The following is a 23419-nucleotide window of genomic DNA, read 5'->3' on the forward strand; positions in this document are numbered from 1 at the left end:
TCAGAACAGTGAGTACCAAAGCCAGATCCAAGAACCTGAGGAGGGGCTTCTTCCCTCCTATTGACTCTGTTCTTTCTGAGACCTCAGCTTACTTCCTTGTATATCCTTCCAAGTGTCTTCTTGAGTATTTAAATAAATACTGTATGGATTTGAAAGGCAGTATACTACCCACTCTGTCCTGCACCTGACTTCCACTAACAAATGTCTTGCAGCTCTCTCCAACGTATCCTAATGTTATTTGCTGTTGATAAACATATGAGTTGTTTCCAATCTCCTGCTTTTATAAATAATGCTGAAATGGTTAACCACGTACACGGGTTGGTTATTTCACACAGCAGTTCTAACTGTACGTTAAACCCCCCAAAGTGAAATTGCTACAGAGTACAATCTTAATCAGACCTAATAAAGATAATCAACTCCTACAAATAATAAAAACCAAGGCTATAATTGTTCTGCGAGATGTACAGGTTAGCACAGGAACAGATAACCAAAAATCCCTGCAGGAAAGGTATTTCTTACTTCCTGTCTTTATAAAAACAGAAAACAAACCCAAACGCCCATGATGAATGTGCATTTTACTCCCCATGTAATGTGCTTTGCTCCAAATGTTATAGAAATCATTGAGTTTGATGCACTGTTATAATTTTTATTCACACCACTGTTCAAAGTCTTTTGAATAACATTAGGGAGGTGGCTGGGCTTTGCAGGAATTAATAGACAGAATCCTGAGTCAGAGCTGGTTACAATGACAGCTATAGAGCCATTTTATGATCATACAACCTCAGTGATTGTATATTCCTGAACTGAATTATTGAGTTAGTGGTTGGCAGGCATGCAAGTTCAAGTTCGTGGGGTTCCCCACTCCTTTCCTGGCTGTTCCCAGCACTTTGACCCCATGAACAACTACAGAACCCTCACTCTATAACAAGGAGCCTGTTCTTCCAGGAGGCCTCGAGCACTAAGCCAGAGGCATGTCTGTGGCAGCTGGGAGTGAAGACTTGGCACTTCAACTGTAACCGGTAGAGGAGCCAGAAGAGAATAAAGAGCCAAGATGAGGCCTGCTCTCCTTATTTCTGACATCAATCATTTCCTTCTAGATGCTTCTGACAAAAAGAGAGCTGAGTTCCCAGAGGAGCTCCCTCCTGGGTCATGTCCTCTTAGATCAGAACAAGCTGCCCTCCCACAGTCCACAGCAAGGACCAGCCCTGCAGACTGAGCAAACAGCCAGCCCAGGCACCCCAGGGAGAATGCAAGGGGCCCTGCACCCCAGGGAGAATGCAAGGGGCCCTGCACCCCAGGGAGAATGCAAGGGGCCCTGCACCAACGAGGGGTTGGAAAAAAAGTTTAGAAAGACAGCCAAGGAGGTGAAAGCACTAAAATACTGGAGGCCTGTGCTTTGTAGCATCCCTTATCAACCTGAATAATAATAGAAAGCGAGAGAACTCAGCCGTAAGTAAGACACAGCAGGGAGATGGACCAATTCCAGAATTGTGTAGCTCTGAAGATGGTGCCACCTGGTGAAGGTTCAGGAGACAGCACAGGGTTAAAGAAATCGGCTCAAGACACTCCAGCAAGCTGGGGGAGCCTAGAGGAAAGACATCAGAAATCAAAGTGCAGCTGCTATCTTTTTTTTTTTGGAGGTGCTTAAATGATTATATATTAGTTAAAAATTTAGTTTTCTGGCCAACACTCAAAAGTGACATATGGCCAATAAAAGGTTTGGTGGAGTTTTCCATCTGCTGATCAACTTTACCACGGCCGCCACGCATACATACGGCTCAACATCAGAGCAGGCTGAGCTTGAGAATCCTTTCGTTCTTTTTTTTTTTTTTTGTAGGACAGAGTCTCACTTTATTGCCCTTGGTAGAGTGCCGTGGCATCACACAGCTCACAACAACCTCCAACTCCCGGGCTGAAGCGATTCTCCTGCCTCAGCCTCCCGAGTAGCTGGGACTACAGGCGCCCACCACAACGCCCGGCTATTTTTTTGGTTGCAGTTCAGCCGGGGCCGGGTTTGAACCCGCCACCCTCGGTATATGGGGCCGGCACCTTACCGACTGAGCCACAGGCGCCGCCCTTGAGAATCCTTTCTAGAGCTGTGTGCAGGCTGTTAAATGAGCTCTATTCTAAACCGGCGTGTGCCACCCACCCTGCAGAACGTTTCACAGGTTGACCTGCTTGTTCTCTGAGATCCGTGCCACTGTCAGACCCAACCCCTTCCGGGATCCGTAGAGTAAAAAGTGCATGAACGATAAGCCTGGAACGGTGCAGGTGGGATGCCATAGGTTGCTTGTTCCAAGGGATTATCTGGATGTTCTGCGAAAAGACTGTGAGAGACAACTACACTCTGGGTGCTCATTAAAACCCAAGCCAAACGCAAAGGGCCTGGCAAGCGCCTGTGGCTCGGTGTTGGAAACCGCATCCATTGGCATTAAAATGCAAAGTGAAGAGGTTTATTTTCCTGGCTCTGGATTGTTCATTTTACCCACGTTGGAACTAGAATTGCCTGCAGTTGAGCAAGCTGAGGCTAGTGGTCCAGCCTGCACTCAGCTGTGACCCATCGGCAGCCCGTGTGCTCCTGGTAAATGCCATCCCGCCACCCTCTGAGGGGACACATTCACAGTCCTGACTCTCATTTTTACAGCCACACTGCAACAGGGGACAACTTCTAGCACAAAAACTTAGAATGAGAAGTCTCTGGGTACTCGGAATCATCCTAATCCTTTTCTAATTGTTGTGTTCTTAAAAATGGAATTGGGGGATGAATGATATCCACGGTCATTTATTTAAGAAAAAGAACAAAAACTGTCCCAAAGGCAATTTCACTGTAACCCGAAGGGATACTAGCGGGAGAGATGATGATCCGCAGAAGTGTATTTGCCTGCGTGCCGCACATGCTGTCGCTTCTCCTGCCACCGGCACCTGTCAGAAATACACTGCCAGAGGCAGAGGCAGATTCTGGGCCAGACGCAAAGGAAATCTGTTGCTGACTCCTGCGTTTTGAATTTGTTGGCAAAGAGATGGTAGAAGGGTTGGCGGGAGACAGGGACAGGAAAGAGAGTTTTGAAATACTACATAGGAATTGATATGTAAAAAATAAAAAGTCCCTGAGTCTGTAAGGAAGTGGCATGAATTATAACAGTGAATCATTTGCACAGAAATGGGCCCTCAGATCTGACAGACAGCAAGGATTTAGGAAGATGGATTCTTCCTGGGTTCAGCAGGAAGCTGAGGCGAAGGTTCCCCGGGTGCTTGGGGTTTGGCAGAGAGTCACAGGCCCTTCCTCCAGTGTGCTGACTTGGCAAAAGCTCAGTCCTCGAGGAGCCAGCCTCTCTGGAGACTGTAATTTTTTTTAACCCATGTGTATTTGAGGGAAAATTTAATCTCTCTGTCTCTGACTCATTTACACTTAACTCATCAAAAAGTTGTTTTGCTTTGTGCTATTTGATGGCCACTAAGTCAGAGTCTAATTTAGAAACAGCTTCTGGTCTTGGAAAAAAGACCCAAACCAAGACCCAAGACTCAGACCCAGGTTCTGTTTTGATTGAAAAGAGTGGGAGGTTATTTTTTGGGTAACACTTCAAGGAAAATGGTCTCTGTGTTTCAACATTTCCCCCCAGCACCCATGTTCCCACCAACCAGTGCACAAGCACACACAGTCACACCCTTCACACTCATGCACTCCCTCACACACACTCACACACACACTCTCAGACTCACTTTCACACATACATAATCACACACTTAACACACACTCTCATGTAAACTCTCACACACACATTCTCATACTCACTCTGTCATACATACACACGCACACACTCCCAGCCTCACTTTCACACAGTCACACTCAAATGCATTTACATAAACACTCCCGCACATACTCACACTCACACACGTATACTCTCACACTCAATATCACACATACATTCTCACACTCTCACACTTACACACACACACTTTCAGACTTTCACACATACAGTCACACTCAAATGCATTTACATAAACACTCCCACACATACACACATGTATACTCTCACACTCTCACACACACAGTCTCACACTCACACTCATGCATACTTCTCACATTCAATCTCACACATACATTCTCACACACTCACATACACAAACTCTCACACTCACATTCTCACACACTTAACACACATTCACACATCCTGTCGTACTCACATGCACTTAACACACACTCTCACGTACTCACACATACACACTGACACACAAGCTCACACATACTCACAAACACACACACTCCACTAAGGAACCAAATGTGGTCAGATGTGGCGGGAACAGGGTGCTTCGATGGCTCTGCTGGCTGTGGTGAACCTGCAAATGGTAATCACCGGTTACGACACATCATCCATAACTATGAACTTCAAAGCGCAGGATGCGGGGGCAGCCTGCCCTTTTCCTGGTCATGTAATCCTTCTAGGTTTCAGTTTTCTCATTTGTACACATTAATAATGCTAACAGTGCCCATTTCACAAGTGGTGAGTTTAAATGCATCAGTCCACATATAGTGCCCAGCACAGTCACCACCCAGGGTAGACACTCAGGGCTGGCTTAAAGCCAATAAACTCTGTTTTCCAGGAGGATCGGACACCCCTCCAACACCTGTGTGCTCCCCCGCACCCGATCCTCTCTGTCTCACCTGACTCCTGCCCAGCAGTCACCGCAGTGACCTGCTCTTCACAGCCTCTGAGCAACATTGCCCAGGCACAGTAGGGCAGCACTCACCACATGTCTGGGCTGTGCGCCCCACACCCTCACAAGGGCCTCACTTTTGCCCCGGGGGAGCTCTCCCGGAAGCAGATGCTGAGATGAGATGTTGGTAATGAAGCTGGGAAAACTGACGAGGGCATAGGAAGGGAGACCAGGACGAGGAGAAAGCCATCAGGGGTGTGTTCACAAGCAGGTTGCTGCAGGGGGTGATGGGGGTCTCTGGAGACACCACGGCATGTGCTTCACAGTCAGCTCATCCAAGAGGCAAGGACATTGGCATATGTAGCCACCAATTCCCTGGCATGGGGGTTTGTCATGGCACCTGTCACTAGGGAAAGCCTCCAGCAAAGGGCTGCACGCGCCGCCATGGAGACTCAACACGTGTGTGGAAATGCGCACTGAGGAGCATGGCGGGAGCACGGAGAAGGTGGCCGCATCTGTGCCTGTGAGCCTGCGGCTTCCGAGGACACCACTTAGGTTCTGTGTACACAGCCAGGAAACACAGGTGAATTGAAAATGTGTGGCTTAAACCTTCCTGGAGCTGGTGGGGGAATTTCTTTCCCTTTCTTTCCCCAGGGTAAACCGTCCTGAGACCCAGTTCCTATATTTTCTCGGAAAATGGCCTTGTGAAATCAAGCAATCCATCCCCCTCAGAGGAGGCTAGTGCTCCGTGCTCTGGCCTTTCCTTAGCTCAATTCTTTTCCTTTCTGCCTCATTCCCCATGGCCCCATTCCTGCTGCCTGGAGTTAAGTTAGTCCAACAAGCCTTGGGCTTCAGCTCTCAGCTCTACTGTTTAGGGAACCTAGGCTAAGACAATGAGGGCTAATTTCTTAGTACAAAAGACCCCTCCTTACCTATAATTTCACTTACTGTGGTTTCAGTTTCCTGCCTCAACTGTAGTTCAAAATTAGTAAACAGAAAATTCCAAAAATAAGCAACTCATAGAAGTTTTAAATTATGCAGTATTCTGAGTAGTATGATGCCATCCACTCCATCCTAGCCCAGGAGTGACACATCCCTTTGTCCAGGTATCCATACTACACAGGCTCCTGGCCTGTTGGTCACTTCTTAGCCATCTTGGTTATCAGATGAAAAAACAAAACAATATAGGGTTTGGTATTAACCTCAGTTTCAAGCCTCCACTGGGTGCTTGGAGCGTATCCCCTGTGGGTGATAGGGAACTACTGTATTTCCAAATTTCCTTCACTGTACCAAGGCACAGAGACGATCTGACAGAGGCTGGTAAGAGGCACCGGGCAGGAAATCAAGTTATGTGGACAGACACCTGTTAGGAAGATAAGACCTCCTTAGTCAGCCAGGAGAAAATATGAGATCCAAGCACTTGGGATCCACTTCCACTTCCTTCCCCCTAGGAAGGGAAATACAGCTCCTGGAGAGAATGGTCCACAAATGCAATGCCCCTGCTTCTCACAGTTAGAGAAGGCAGAACGGGGGAGGAGCTGAGGGCTTGCATGTAAGCAGCCTCCTAGAATGCAGCTGGAGGCGGCGCCTCTGCTCCCCAGCCAGGTGGTTCTGTCTTTTTGTCTACAGCAACCCCACACCGCCCCTGCCCCCCAAGCAGGGGACAACAAGGACTGCCTGATGGCCAGTGGTCCTTAACAAAAATGCAATAAAGAAGCAGACACTGCAGTTAGCTCCAAGTGTTGCAAGACTAATTTCAGTTCTTATTATTTTGAACATGCAGGGTCTATTTGGAAGCACACCTCAAGTGTCTTCTTTGATGCAAAGTCCTTATCTGATGAAGGATATCATTCTCAGGACACATAACTGCCGTGTGTGTGTGTGTGTGTGTGTGTGTGTGTGTGTGTCACAGAGGCACAATCCCCATCTGCCGCTCACTCCTGCTGGCACAGTATCCACACCCCTCCCCAGCTGGGGCTGCCCTGCCACCTTCATGCCAGGAAGCCCTCACTGCGAGATAAATAATACATCACTCTGTTTCCGTGAGGATGCTTGTCACTCTTTCACTTGCCAAAGTGCAGATGAATATTCAGGGAGGACTGGAGCCTCCTCTGCCTGCCACAAACAGTAAGGGTCGGTGGTGACCCCTGTAATGTGATTTCAGAATGCTCCTCCTGCCCAGAATCCACCCCAGGAAGGAACCTGAAACCGCAGGAGAGAAACTGGCATCACTGAGCCACGGGGCACGAGTCCTATGTGGATGAAGCAGGACACCACAGAGTGACTGTGTCGGCTCAGGTAACAAGCCACAGAGTGACTGTGTCAGCCCAGGTAGCAAGCGCTTCATACCTGGTAGCACAGAAGGACTCTGTGGTAACTGCTCCGCTCTGCCACACCAGCGCCAGGGTAGCCATAGATAATAAACTCAAGACTGGGTGGAGCTGGGAGGAATACGTTTTATTCCTATAAAACTTTATTTGCTGAAAGAGGATTTGGTGAGCACGCCCGGGTGTGTTGAGCTCCGGGTTAGCCTATGTCACCTTCCTGAGCACTGGGTGGGTGGTGAGCACTTTCCTCCTTGAGGACAGCCACCTTGAGAGAAATTACATAGCAAATCCCAAACATCGTAGTATGACTTAAATTATCCTTAGCTCTTCTAGAGATGAGAAGCAGCGGGAGACAGAGAAACAACTCTTCGGAGTGAATGCACATATCAGTAGATAAAGAAAGCGGGAGGGAGAGAAGGGGCCAGGTGGCAAGTGGTGTGACAGGGTAGGGTGAGTGAATCTCTGATGGGAGGAAAGGGCTTTGAGGACAAAATGCTACATGGTCACATCGCTGTAACCAGCGTCACGTTACAGTGAAAATGAGGTCTAGGAATCGACTTGGTGATGAAACAGGCTCTGCTTCTGACAAGGGCCAGGACCTTGGATGGTTATTCATCCTGGACATCAATTTTCTCATCTGTCAAGTGGGGATTCATAAAATTGAAGGGAGGATTAAATGAGATAATTCATGGAAAGGGCTTGGCAGAATGCCTAGCACACCGTGAGCACTCAATAAAGGCCAGCTGTTATCGTTGTTGTATTGTGGTAACCCAGAGTGAGCCCAAGACAGTAGAAGCTACCAGGCTGAAAATGCCCACTGTAGACTCATAAATGTTCTGAGTGGATATTCTATAGCTCCCTTCTCATCAATAAATAAGAAACTTAACAGTGAGTCAACTGGACATTCTGAACTAACAATGAGTCACATGTGGCGACACACTCACCACAGAATTATGTCCCCTCCACAAACCTGGATGCCATCAATCTTTGCCTCTGTTCCCCAACTTTACACACCTGACGTGTGGTGTGTTAGGAGTTGACGGCTAATGCTACAGAACGTGACTGTGATCAAACTTAAACGCTGGGGCTTGTTTTCCCAGTCATTTATTTCACCCATGCTTTCTTGAGGGCTTACTGAGGCTTGAGTAGAAGTACAAAAAAGAGTACAAATTAGATAAAATACAGTGTTCAGGGTGCATGAGACTAATTGCTTTTTAATTCCCTATTTGCATGAAGCTTGGTGAGACACCCTTCATAGCTTCTGACCCTCAGGGGCCAACACATGACAAGAGCATTTAAGACGGGAAATCAAGATTCCAGGCAAAAACATAACCACCATCAGAAAAAACAGAAAAATGCAAAATGAAAATTCAGTGTTTCCTGGGCTGAAAATGCTCATTGACTGTGAAGCCCTGCTTGTCTCATCAATACCTCCCAGCCCTTAAGGACCCACATGTCGCCTTGAGTGGGAAGGAGGGGTGGACTCCCAGCTCCAGCCTGTCCCAGTTCTGGCCCTTCTTGCTGCCTACAGGACAAATAGCAGTGGCTCCCAATCCCTGGGGTTTAGGGCAATCTAGGGTACTACTGCCCTAGATAGGACTGGCTATCAGGATAGCTTTTAGCTACTTTTATATATCTACAGAAAAGGGCACATAAGTGTTCAGCTCAATAAATGTTCCCAGTGGGACATATCCGTGTAAGTAGCACACAGATTGAGACACTGAACATTGTCACCACCCCAAAGCATCCCCTCCTGACACCATTCCTCCCAGGGTTGCTAGCCTGACTTCTAATAATAGGCCAAGTTTCTCTTTGTATTTGATATAAATGGAACCACACAGTGTGACTTTTCTATATTTAACTACATTCTTAAATTCTAGAATAGTATTAGAATTAGAGAGGAAGTGTAGTTAGTACAGAGAGTACCTGGATACCCTGCACCCCACTTCTCCTACTGCTAACTTTTTTTTTTTGAGACAGTGTCACTGTCACCCTCGGTAGAGTGCTGTGGCGTCACAGCTCAAAACAACCTCAATCTCTTGGGCTCAAAATGATTCTCTTGCCTCAGCGTCCCTGGTAGCTGGGACTACAGGCACCTGCCCCAACACCAGACTATTTTTAGAGACCTGGTCTCACTTTTGCTCAGGCTAGTCTCGAACCTGTAAGCTTAGGCAATCCACCCACCTTAGCCTCCCAGAGTGCTAGGATTACAGGCCTAAGCCACGGTACTGCTAACTTCGTATGTTGCTATGGTACATGTAAGACTCTTCCCTACCTGGTGTCTTTCACTCAGCATCTGACTTAAGAGCTTTATCTACACTGTTGTGTGTAGCTGTGGCTCTTATTCTCAGTGCTGAATGGTGCTCCATTATGTGAACAATCTATCTGTACCACCATTGATGTGTATTTGAATCGTTTCCAGTTTGGAACTCTCACAAATACACACAGGACTTCGATGAACATTCAAGTAGGCATCTGCATTTCTTTTCTTTTTTTTGCAGTTTTTGGCCAGGGCTGGGTTTGAACCCGCCACCTCCAGCATATGGGGCTGTCACCCCACTCCTTTGAGCCACAGGTGCCGCCCAAGGCATCTGCATTTTTAAAAAGCTCTCCAGAGATTCTAAGGCAAGGCCAGACCCGAAAGCCACTGATATAATCTAGCCCAAATGCTTAACTCCACCTTGGAGGGCTGTCCTATTCTTCTGTATCCCTCAGTCTTTTCTCTTCCCCGCGGTGCGTGGCATGGTCCAGTGCTAATGACAAGCACCCATTTCTTTTTCTTTCTTTTTTTTTTTAATTAATCAGTTGACAAACCTTTCCTTTTTCATATCACCCTTTGTTCCAGGTTTGGAATACATCAGCATTCCTCCCTCTGGTGGAGGAAGCAGTACGGGGCCCTCCTTCACTTGGTCTGGCTCAGCACAGGCCTTCTCTCTGGGCCTCATCTGTGGGCTCCACAACAGGCATCCTGGGGGTGCGCTTGAAAAAGCAAATCCTGAGTACAGATTTAGTGGGGGCAGCCAGCACCATGAACCCAGGTCAACCAGGCGGCTATGGAACAGTCATTTGTCCTTCTTACTTTGTATATTGTTTCTTTTTTCATTTTTCCTATAGGCATTTTATCTTTTTCTTATTGACTTTACAATTGTAGCTCTTTACAGAAGTGAACGTTAACCTCTTTTTCTCTGTCACATACATGGGTTATTTTCAGCATGTGGCTTGCCATTGAAGTGTGTATATGCTGGGCTCTGGAACCTCTACATGAAAGCCTCTCTTCTCCCACCCTCATCTTTTCCAGTGTCCATACAGAGCTCTGTTTTGTACACGGCATCATGAACATCTCCAACTAATCTCAACAACGCGTGAGACCCAGATTTCTACTCGGAAATGTGGCTGTTCCCCTGCTGAGTTTATCCGTGTCTCCATTTCCTAGGGCTACTGTAACAAATTGCCATAAACTGAGTGCCTTAAAACAATGGAAATGTATTTATTCACAGCCAGGAGTCCACAATCAGGGCATCAGCAGGTAATCCATTCGCCTCCTTCTGGAGGCTCTCGGGGAGAAGCTGCGCCAGGCCTCTGAGCTTCTGTGGCCTTCCTTGGCTGTGGACACATCATTCCAATCTCTGCCTCTGTCTTCACATTACCTTCATCTCTGTGTGCCTGAGTCTCTGGGGTGAGTTAATTTTGTGTGTCAAGTTGGCTAGGCCATGTTGCCCAGATATTTGGTCAAATGTATTCTGGATGCTCCCGTGAGGGTGTTCTTGGATAAGATTAACATTTACGTCTATGGACTTTGAGTAAAGCATATTTCCCTTCATAATGTGAGCGGGTCTCATTCAACCAGCTGAAGGCCTACATAGAACAAAAAACTAATCTCCTTCGGGTAAGCTGGATTCCCACCCACCCCCACCCCCGCAAAGAGTCTTCTGACTTATACTGCAGCACTTCCAGCTTCCATAATTGCATAAGTTAATTTACAAAAACATATCTTAAACATATACATTTCCTATTGATTCTTTCTCTGGAGAACCCTGACTAGTACAGGCTCTGTGTGACCTCATCTCTTCTTATAAAGCCACTAGTTGTCAGATTTAAGACCAGTACTAATCCAGTAAGACCTTACCTTAACTAATTACATCTGCAAAGAGCCTGTTTCCAAATCAGGTCACATTCTGAGCTTCTGCGCAGATGTGAATTCGGGGGTATGGGACTGTTCAACCCAGGAGAACGTACATGTCTTTGGAGTTACTGTATTATAGCCATGGCCCCGGGATCTTAGTGGATCCAAGTTCTATTTCCATTTTCCTACCCATCTTGCAGATGTCATAGCTGTAAAGGGCAGAAGCAGCACCCCCAGCAGACTCGTGGCAACAACCTGGTCCTCCTTTTCCAGCCATTTCAGGCCGAGCAAGTCAGTCTCAGCTATAACTGTTACAGTTGAGTTGGACCCTTCCTGACTATGCCACCTAAACCCAGGAGGGTTCCATATACGCCAGCAATTATCAGTTCATCAAACATTTAGCAGGTTGAACACCGAATTCCTGAGGGCACAAGTGAGGTATCTGGAGCCAGTGGTCTAGGTGTGAATTCCAGTTCTATCCTTTTTAGCTATGTAATCTTAAAATACATCTAGTTATTCTACTTCTCCCTACTGTAAATAATTGTTGTGAATAGTAAGTGATCAAAAGATCTTAGAATATTGCCTGACAATAAATGCCATAAACGTTATCAAGAACACAGAGGAGACAGGGCCCCTGCAGGTGGCCCCCCTACCAGGCTTTGGCCTCTGGTTTGCACATTCCTCTCCTCTGGGAAAACCTGCCTGGCCCTGCAGACCCTCTAGGGTGCAGTCCAGCCCCTACAGCAGCCTCAGTCCCATGACTTCCCTCTACACACCCTGCAAGCTGGAGCACTTGCTGCCCCAGGTCACAGCGCCCATGTTAGAACACCAGGCTTTTGTTCATTCTCTTCACTTTGTCTAGAAGTTTCTTCTTTCACCTTCAGTTATTTTTTTATTCCTTTTCCAAGGCTTCACTAACCACCAGTCTAATGTATTTCCATTTCCCCCAACAATCTTCATTTCTTCTCATCCTCAATTCCACATCCCTCTTTTTATACTTATTTAGCACTTATTTTATTCCATAGCATCTTGCAATTACTTGGTCATGTGTCTGCTTCCCGGAAGATGGAAAGTTGCTTGAGTGCAGAAGGTGTATTTGAGTTCCTGCACCTCCCTCTGTGCCTGAGCAGGCAGCAGGTGATGGTCCACTCAGAGGGCCAGGCGAGCTCCAGAGGCTGCAGGCCAGCTTGACGTCTACTCTAAGCTCTCAGTCACTTTATATTGTGTTACATCCCTTAAAACAGTCGTTCTCAACCTTCCTAATGCCACGACCCTTTAATACAGTTCCTCATGTTGTGGTGACCTCCAATCATAAAATATTTTCATTGCTACTTCCTAACTGTAATTTTTGCTACTGTTCTGAATCGTAATATCAAAATCTGATAGTAGGCGACCCCTGTGAAAGGGTCATTCGACCCCCAAAGGGGTCGCAACCCACAGGTTGAGAACCGCTGCCTTAAAGTTCTTCTGGAGCACGTTCTCTTAACATTCCTTCTCATCACACAGTATCACCCACCTGCACTCACCAGGGAGAAACCAGACACCCGGCCACTGTCACCATCTGCGCAGGCTCTGTTGGGCAGGGCTCCATCACACCAGCACAGATCCGAAGGAGCAAGTTAGGTCACTGCAGGGCGCTCTTCTTGACCCCTAACATTGCCTTGTACCCACATTATTGCACACATGTTCCCAGACTATTTAGGATACTGATTTACCTACAAATGGCACTCGTGACCTGGTTAATCTTAAAGATTAACAAATTCTTAACTCAAGGACCTAAAAAAACTCAAACCGCTGAGACATGACAGAGGATCCCAAAGTGCCTTGATTTCCAACCCACAAACAGATGATAAGACACCTGGGTATATTATCCATCAAATGACTAGATACATTTTTTAGGTCTGACGGATAGAAAGACGACTGGCATTAAAATTCTTTGTCTCTGATGAAAGATGGTGAAGGATTTACTTTATGTTCCTGGATTCCCAGTACAGTGACATCTAGGGCTCCAGCCAGTAAGCGTGGTAGAAGCAGACCACCCTGACTTCTCTTTCCAAACTGCTCTCCCTTCTCAACTGACCACATCCCTCTACAGTGATCTTCAACTTGTGTGCCGTGGCACACTGGTATGCCATGAGAGGATGTTAGGTGTGCCATGAAAACTTTTAAAGATCGATTACTTTCTAAAGAAGTTTAAAGCACAGTTAAGTATATTCTTTCTTTTACTCTTTTTTTGATCAACATGATGTAAGTGTGCCATGGAAGTTTTAATTCCTGGTTCTAGTGTGCCGTGAGGTAATAAAGGTTGAAAAACACTGCCCTACAAATGATTCAAAGCTTCCTGTTTCCTGCAAGGCCCAAATTTCCTAAACAGGTCCCTCCATGCGCCCTTGCCTCCCCCGTCCACCACGGACACACAGGGTCTGCCGCCTCCAGGCCCTCATCACGCTATTCCCATGCCTGCACTGCCAGCTTCTCCTGTCTCAGTGGGAAATGTAACCATGTATCACATGACAATGATCAGAACTAGAAACTATTGTGGATTTTGGAGGTGGATACTGGCTGTGAGAGAAGTGTTTGAAAAATACACGTGGCCTTTGGGCATGGAAGAGCTTCAGTCTGGGAGCTCACCCCACAGCAGCCTCCCGCCTTCCCCCTGTCCGTGCTGCTTCAAGAGAGCTTGCTGCTCATTGCATTGGGGACAGAGGCTGAACCACACAGAATGCCACCAAAGCTCAGCCACCAACTCCTGAGCCAGTACTGCAGGCAACCAAATATACCAATCAGAGGCCACGCTCATGTGAGGACTGCACAAAACAGGACTTTATAAAGCCAATTGGGTCTTTAAAAGTTGCATTGAAAAACAATTAATGAGCACATCACACAATCCTGATTCTTACCCATCTCTCACCTTGACCCATCTTTGACTCCACCATCCACAGCCCTTATGAACCTCACAGTAGCCCTTCCTGAGGAGGTGAGGGTCAGAGCGGTAGTAAAGAAAGAACTGGTTAAAGGGAGGAGGTGAGGACTGCAACTGTGCACTGTGTATTATTTGATGACTTTCTAAAGGTCAAAGTTTAAGTGTTTAGTTTTGGGTCTGTTCAAAATATTCTCCTATCACTTGAATCAAGATGTTATGTGACACAAGAACAGGAAAACAGTAATTGCTGTGGCTGGGGGTTGGGGTCAGACAGACTCTTATGACTGATCTTTTGCATTGTGTTTTGTGTGTACACATTACCTTTTCACCAAAACATAAATGAGTTTTCCTTAAGGTCATGAGCACCCTTAGAAGATTCATTGCACTAAGGTCCCAAAGAACAGTGCGCACCAGCTCCAGTGGGTATAAGGTTAGAATCTCCATTAATTCCAAAATAATTGGAACAGAATTGCTTTAGAAATAAGAACTTGGAAGCTATTTTAGAAGCATTCTCTTTCCAGTAATGGAGGTACTCTTGAATTACGGGTGAATTTGTAGATAACACCACAGAATATAGTTCAACATTCACTCCTGAAGAGTTACAAAATATGTTTCAGAGGAGCAAAGGCATAGTTAGGAATGCAAGCTTGTGTTTCCTGACTGGCGAATAAATATTACAGTCCTGCCACTCAAGTCATGCAGCCAACAGTCTTGCAATAGTAGAGTTTGGGGCTTACTTATTTTTCAGAAACGCAATCAGCAAAATCCAACATGCTGCAGCTTTGTTTCATTTGCTCTCTTTAGTCAACTCCAGGCAAGTTCTAAGAGCATTACTCTTTTTTTTGAGACAGTCTCACTATGTCGCCCTGGGTAGAGTACGGTGGCGTCACAGCTCACAGCAACCTCCAACTCTTGGGCTTAAGCAATTCTCTTGCCTCAGCCTTCCAAGTAGCTGAGACTACAGCCAGCCTTGGTGTATGTAACCACTGTGCTACAGGTGCCAAGCCAAGAGCATTACTCTTTTATGGGCTATCAATGATTTTTCCATCAGAAAACTATTTTAATTCATTGTTGAATTAAGTAATTCATTGCTTCTTTTTGTAAAAATGTCACTGTCTAGCCACTACTCTATTAATGGCAGAAGATAAAAGAGAAAATATCTGGGAAAATCCAAGAAAGACTTGTGAGTGCAGCCACTATTTTTGTTTTAATATGGCTCATTAAATTATCTTCCAATGCAAGCAAGCTAAGCAACGCCTCCATTACCCACCAGAATGCCGGAAGCACTGACAGAAATTCCCTGTACACCCCTGCTGTTTTCTCCTCAAATCAGTCAGTCTGGCATAAGAATTGAGCTTTGGGCTCTGGTATCTGATTTCGATGCTACACTAACTACTAGATAATAACCTTGGCCAATTTTCTCAAATCTTCTGCCTAAGTTTCCTCATCTGTAAAATAGGGATAGCAGCGGGACCTCTCTTGTGGGGGAGTTACAGGAAGTGAAGAAGACCAAGCGTGTAAAGAGCACGGCAGTGAACGAGCACGCAGGCATTGTTAGCTACGAGTTTCTGCAGTGATACAGCAGCCTAACTCACGTCATTACATCAGGGACCTTCTCCATCTCACCATTGCCTCGTTGATGCTCCAGGCATGGACAGCAACTGGCAGCCTGCCCACATTTCGCTGCCCCATTCTGCCTGTGGCTTCCCCACATAAAGTATTGTCTTATACTGTTTGTGTTGCTGTAACAAAAAACCTGAGACTGGGTAATTTTTAAAAGCAGAAATTTATTCCTTAGTTTTGGAAGCTGGGAATTCCAAGATTAAGGTACCCAAGATGGCATCTTGATGCTCCCCACATGGCAGGAGGCAGAAGGGCACACGGGCCTACCTAGTTCCCTTTCACCCTTTTATACGGTACTAACTAATCTCATTCATGAGTGTGAAGCCTTCTGGACTTTATAACCTCCTAAAGAGAATTTTAGGTTCCAACATATGAAATTTTGAGGGACACATACATTCAAACCACACAGGTATCCAGCAATAGCTGAACCACCTAGAGATGTGGACTCTTTACCCCTCCTCGCTGCCCTGCTACACTGATGCTGCTCTTAAACACAGGCAGAAAATGAGCACCAGCACAGTTTCATTTCAAAGGATAAAGAATTTTTCAAACCCCCCTGATCCCCAATCATCCTTGATCTCTGGGGAGTGTCTAAACTTATCCCATTGGTTCAGTTAAATCTTTGCATAAAAGGAACGAAAAAGAGAAAGGAAATGGAATGGAATTAAAACTCTTCTAAAAAGAAATGGAACATGATTTTACCTTGTTCTAAACTACCTCAAACTCAGGCTTAAGCTATGATGGGAAAATGTGACAGATTGGGTTACCTTTGCCATACAGATTATCTTTTCTCCTTCTGCCTACCCAAACCCTACCCCATTATTCAAGACTATTCTACAAATATTCCATCCCGGAATAAACTCTCCCTTCCTTAAAAGCTTAAAATGCCTTGTAACTTGATTCTAGCCCTTGTTACTTGCGGCCTTATTTTAAGAGTGTTCGTGTGTTATAGTTGCTGACCACCTCCTAACTTTTTCACTAGGCTGCCAGAAACCTGCAGTTGGGGCTCTTACCTTTCTCTCTCACACATGGTTTATAATCCCTGTTCCTTTTCATACTGTGCTGTTCGTGTAGCCCCAGCCTGTATGAATGGATGCAGGAGCAACAACTGTTAAAGCCCCAAACTCACAGTGACTTTGACATGGTGACATTATATCACAGCCTCAGAAACCATGACATAAACCAAGGAATAATCAATGCCATAGCTTTTAACAGCATAGCTAACACTGGTGTGCCTGCTCCTAAGCATGGGCAAACAACTATAGCTGGAGCTGCCAGAGGGGCACAGTGATGTTTAATGATGTGGCACAGGAAATCTCATGAGCCTACAAAAATGGATTGTCTATTCTTAGCTTCAACCTGGATGGGACTTGACTCACATGAAGGGGTTACAAAGGACTTGACTCACATGAAGGGCTGTGGTTACCCCATCGGTAACCACAGCACTTAAATCTCAGCTTCTAATTACTAGACTTACTCATCTTCACAGAGGGAATGCAGTTGTCCAATCACTCATCTTAGAGCCACAAAACTCAGAAATCTCTATGACTATGGGCAGCAGGGTGGAGGAACCATGAAGGGAAACAAGGTTTTCTAAAGGATGTATCTGACCAACTCAAAGCCAGAAACTAATTTCCTTTGTTTTCTTTTTATCAGCTTAAGTCTACCTCAAAGTTCATGTGATTCAGGGCTAGAGATCAATGTCCTCTCACACTTTATTGTTTCGTTCTTCTCCAGTATCTATAAGATTTACTAAGAACCTAGGAGCAGGTTCGCATTTTTCCAAGTTTCTTCTGACATCTTCACGGTTTAATATTTTGAGGTTTAACATGGTCCTTTGAAGTTCAACTTTCCCAAAGCAGAAAGCCTAACCCCACCATGTGCAGGTGCTCAGAAGCCCCATGGATCCTCGCTGCAACCTGGACTAGGGCCCTCAGACCCTACGTAGTTTCTGGGACCTGTCCTCCAGGGTGTGTCCTCTTTACCTCTTTTCTCCACCCAGCAACATCTCTTTGATATTTGATATTCAATATTTTATAAAGCATTGGAGGACTGTAGCCCTCCAGCAGCTTCTCCTTTCTGCCCTACAAAAATATCCAGGATAAAGAAATACAATTTTGTTTCCCATCTAAAACAGGGAAAGAGAACAAACAGGGAAATACACACAGCAATTAGTATTTCAATTCTTTATTCTTCCATACACAAATATTCTATAGTAAAGACATAAGCAGGATATAAATATCCCAGGGAAGATCAAAACTTTTCAGATAAAAGCAACATGAAATATGCAGAAGAGAGACCAGTTTGGAGCAGACTTAGGAGGAGGAGAGAAGAGAAAAGGATTGGATCTGTTGCATACCTTACCTTTCCAGCTTGATGTCTACACATAAGAACAGTGAATGATGTTTTAATTCCATTTCATCTTCATAAAGCCCACCACAGGAATCTTCCTAAAAGTGTTAGAAACAGATTGATACCCTCTTGATCATCAGAGTCAAAATAGCAGGCAAAATTAGATAAGCAACTCCCCACAAGAGGACTGGCTTAACCCTAGATTATTTCCATCTGTGTATACAGAATACAAAAATCATACAGCTTTTGAAAGAGAATCCAGGTGTCTGGGTGAATACAGATGATTTGAAAAGTAGCAGATGCTTTTTTCCAATTTATTACACCACTCTGTTACTAAGGAAATGGAAACTTCAGAAGTTGGCCGGCCACGTTTAATCTGAAGATGTATGCTTCCAAAAACGAGTGGAGATGAGCCTTGTTTATCTTGCCCATCACGGACACAACCTACATAAGCCAGAACTTTCCCAGCTGTAATATATGGCCCCCAAACCTTACTTTTTTCTTCCTGTAATTGTTAGCCAAATGGTCCTGAATGGAACAACAGAACAATCCTAAACAGGTGAGATGAGCAGGCAGGCACCCAGTCTGTACACACACACAGAGATGACGTGTGACTTTACATTGCACAAGTAATCCAGTAATACATGTTTAGAATTATACAAAAAACCTGGAAATTGTAGAACTTAAGAATTGCCTATCATTCTATCACCTGATAATAACCACTATTAATATCTTGGTATATATTTGTCTGCACTTTTTTAATATGCACACATAAATAGAATAGACATCAATTTTTATAAGAATGGGGTCACCGTACATTTCCTAACCTATTTTTAATTTAGGAATATATTTCTATATAAACAAACTTCTACTTAATCATTTTAATGTCAGCAGCAGAGTACTCCATTATAACATAATTATTTTATTAGGAAATCTAGATTATCTCCAGTTTTTTGACATTATTAACAATACTACAATGAATGGATATGCTCTAGAATCTGAATGTATTTCTAGCCTTTCCCTTAGCACAAGTTCTTTTGATAGGAACTTGAGGTCAAAGCTGTTCAGATTTCATAGGTTGTTTTGATGCATGTTGCCAAACTCCCCCTAAGAGCTGTTCCAATTTATTCCCACCTGTATGAGTGTCCAACACATTAATCTTAATTCTGTGCAGGAACTCACCAACAGGCACAACTTTTCATGACTGTTAGAATCTGAAGCCCTTATGACACGTCTATCATTCTGCACACAAGCACACCTTTCATACAAAACGTTTATGCTGATACGTATTTGTTCAACCAAAGCAGAAATCCTCAGGAGACTCTCAGTTGGCAATAATTCCTAAATCATATTCTATTTTTAAAAATATAGTTCATTCAGGTGAACCCCTGAGTCTCAGATTCTTTACTGATGATTCTCTAAGGTTCCTTCTGTTCTAAAACTATGTTCTCCTGCATGGAGGGAGAGAAAAAAACAGGTCCAGGCCCTTCATCTGGCCCAGCCTCCTTTCCAGGCATCCCTCCTCCACCTCCCTTCAGGGACACTTCATGCCATTTCTGAATTCTGAGTCTTTGGACACACTACTGGCCTCCATCTTAGAACATTGCTCCGATTTTCTTCCTCCCCTGTCCAATTCTCCTCCTCCTCGAAGATCCCCCCAGCAGCACCTCTCTGCGAGGCTTTTTTGAGCTCCTCAGCAGCACTCTTTTCCAGCATCAGCACTGAATGCAGTGAGCCTGTGTATGTCTGTCTCTGCCACAAGACCCTGTGCTTCTCTGCATCTCCTGGGTTAGGAACTAAGTAGTGCATATTGAGGACGTTTAATAAGTTCTTGATCAACGTGCAGATGAGCAAGTGAATCAATAGGTTACAATTTTTCTGAGTCCCTCCATGACATCTCCAAACACTTCAGAGAGATATGTAAAACTACATCAACTTGCAGATTGTCAGTTTGCACATCTAAGGGCTAAGATTTATTCCGGAGCTTATCCCAGATCCAGGTTCCTCTCCAAAAGATGCCTCCCCCCTTCTTATGAACAAGCACCTGTCACTTCTCATCCCTGGACTAGGGAAGAAGGTGATTAAAGCCAGTCTATACAGAGAGTGCCACGGGCCCAACGAGGTACTATCTGCCTTCCAGCAAGGGTATCAGTGGAGAGAAGGGAAGGTTGCAGGAATGTACTACAATGAAGGAAGGCTGGTAAATGTAAAGGAGACAGGGTCTTTGCATTCCCTTCCAGCAGCAACTATAGCATGACAGGAAAAATAGAGGAGAGTAAAGGTAGAAAGATGTTTCCACTTCTATTTTCCTCAAGACTCAGGCTAAGGACACAATGTGAACTCTCCTCCAGCGCTGTGAGCATGATGCAGCTCTGTCATCAGTGATGCTTCAGAAGTTAACACTGCTCAGCACTGTTCCCAGAGACACTCTCCTCCACTATTTTTATACAACCAAGAAAATTCCTGGCTGCTTCACAAATCTGATCTCATCAAAGACATGTTTATCTATTTGCCACCCAACTGCAGCGTAGCCATATACAGTGGACCTAACAAGACCACACTGAGCACTAGTGAGCAGCAAGGACCGCCTTTGGTAGTTGAGGCTGTACACCCAAAACTATGGAATTAACCCAGAACTTTGGGTTCTGGGTACAACAGTTGAAAGTGAAGAATCCAGAGTTTCAGATCCTAAACTTAAATTACAGCTCTGCCATTTTCTATTTATGTAACCTTTGGCAAGTTACTTAGCCTTTGTTGAGTTTGTGTTACTTCTTTCGTGAGATGTCTAACCCTCTCTTACTGTACACAAGTGTCTTCTCAAATGTCACCTCCTCAGAGAGGCACTCCCAGACCACCTTGTCTAAAATGCTGCCTCCTATGAAACTACCCAACACTTTCTTCTCTAGCTTAACTTACCTCTGGCATTTATTACTACCAATATTCTATAAGATTGTTTATTGTCCTTTGTTAGTAAAAAAGCACCAAGAAAGTAAGTTCTCTGTCTCACTCATCCATAAAGACATAGTATGTATTCAACACATCATTTGTTGAATGAATGAATGAATGGGAATATTAATTGCACCTATTATTGGATTGTTATAAGGATTAAGTAAATAATACACAAAAATGTTTAGCATATTTCTTAGCATACTATAAACATACAATGTCTGATAGCTAGTAGTTCTAATAACGGTAATAATAATTACCTTCCCAGGGTCATTTTTAAAAAATCTAATAGTGAAAATATGACTTTATGTAGTATTATTTTATATAGTCTTCAATGAGTACGCAGCTTCTCCTGAGAAAGGGTTTCAGGTAGTTTACAAAAATATGTAAAACTACCTATACCAACATAACATACATGATTTTAGGAGATTTTTATAGTCACTGATAAAATTTTAATGCATTTTATTTACTTATTCATACATCTCATGGCAAACACAATTAATAGTCTCAATCTTGTCACACGCGCCACTAAATGAATCTTTGGAGAAAGCAGCAGGCAGTTGTCCCTGATCTACCAAGGGTGGGAGGGCTACTGCTGAGCTGCACTCACTCTGGCATTCTCTGTCCTTGCAGCCTTTGCATCTGTACCAGCGGGGGAAAGCTCTTGTAAAATATAATAGGTGTGTCAACTAGGGTTCTGGAATAAATTTTCCTATAATGACAGTACTTAATATGCTTATTCAATCTATTTAATGATTCTCAAATATCATGTACAGTACAGCTCAAAGCTACAATACATTTCCTCTTGTTTTCCCCTTTTATTTTTGTATGTCATGTAGATTTTTAAGTCTGGTATTCTCATGTGGTTAGTCCCAGAGAATCTCTAGCAACTCTCTCCTTTAAAGCTGCCCCCTGCCCCTCTGGCAGTGCCACACTCCTCTGGTGTGCTCCTACCTCAGTGACCCTCTTTCTGAAACTTGTCTGCTGGGCCACCTTCTCCTACCGGCTGTGCCTCTCAGCTGTGTGCTCCTATATTGAACTGCCTGCTTGATCCACAGGTGTTAGAAGGACAGAGAGCGGTAGAGTGGCGAGCGGGGTGACGAGGGACAGGTGGGGACAGGTCGGGAAGTCACCATGGAACTGCAGCAGAAGATGGTGGCAATGGACGGGGAGCAGAATGCCTTGACTCAGGGATCTCTCAGAGGTAGAGCAATCAGAAGTCGATGACTGACAGATGTGGTAAGGATGGGAGGAGCCGTCAAGGATGACAGCAAGAGTGGTGCCAACACTGACACTGGGAGTTGGGAAGGAAGATGGGCTGCATATAATATATCCTTTAGAAATTCTCCACAAACCTGATTTCTCCCAACTGAACTTTTAAAAAATAATTAGAATGCAGAGGCTTATTTCCATGCAAAAACAAACAAAGAAAACTTGTCTTTAGGTATTGGATGTCAAAAGCTACACACTTTGACCACCCCTGACTTTCAAAAGTGAAGGGACTCAGTCTGTCTGCTCACACTCTGCCCCCAGTGCTGGCATACAGCAGGTGCTCCAGGAATAGCTACTCAGTACCTAAAAGGAAAATGGAGTTAGCAACTCCTTATGAACAGTTAGGGACCAAACCAGAATGGGTGTCTTTTATTTAACTTCTCCAGGCCTCTTTCCTCATACATAAAACTGGAATATTAGTAGCAACTTTATCTTATATAGAGTTATTCTTAGAATTCAATATAGTAATAACCATAATGGCTTAGGACAGCGCATGGTTCAAAGGAGATTCTCAAAAAAGCTATTTTTATTAATAATATATATTTTCAGGACACTTATGCTCTGCCATGTGGAAGGGCCAATTGACTTTTATGACACTTTTTAAAAGAAAACTGTGGATCTCTGGGACAGTAAGACTTGAGACTTGGCTGGAACTTCTGATCTCCACTTCAGACTCCCGGGCATAAAAAGACCAGGACTCCACCACACAGACTCCTCTGAGAGACTCAACCTCATGGCAGCCCCTGCCAGTGTGTCTCTTGGAGACCCCCCCGTCAGAGGAAGCCAAGTCTGCTAAGGAAGTGTGTGCTGGGTGAGTGCTGAAAGTTGCAATCAGGCCACATTCCTTCAACAGGGAATCCAAGGCAGCTGGTCATTTGAGGTTCTCTGATGTCACACCCTACAGGGAGATGAATGTGAGTCCACCTGTAGGACAAGTTAATGGCTTCCCAGTCATGCTCCAAAGGTGAGCACAGAAGGCACAGAAAGATTCTGGCCTTTGACCCTGAACCTCTTGTTCCCTTTGTATCTAGGAGGAAAATTTAAAAATGTCAGATTAGAAGGATCCTCCAGAGCCACAAAAATAAGCAGGAGTTTCAAGGAGAAAAGGAGGCATAGTACACTAGAAAGGGGCTGCCTCACCCTGTCCACACACCTCAGCCTCCCAGGCTACCAACGTTTGCCTGGTGGTCTGGAACT

Source organism: Nycticebus coucang, chromosome 6 (assembly GCF_027406575.1).
Source record: "Nycticebus coucang isolate mNycCou1 chromosome 6, mNycCou1.pri, whole genome shotgun sequence".
NCBI classification, from domain to species: Eukaryota; Metazoa; Chordata; class Mammalia; order Primates; family Lorisidae; genus Nycticebus; species Nycticebus coucang.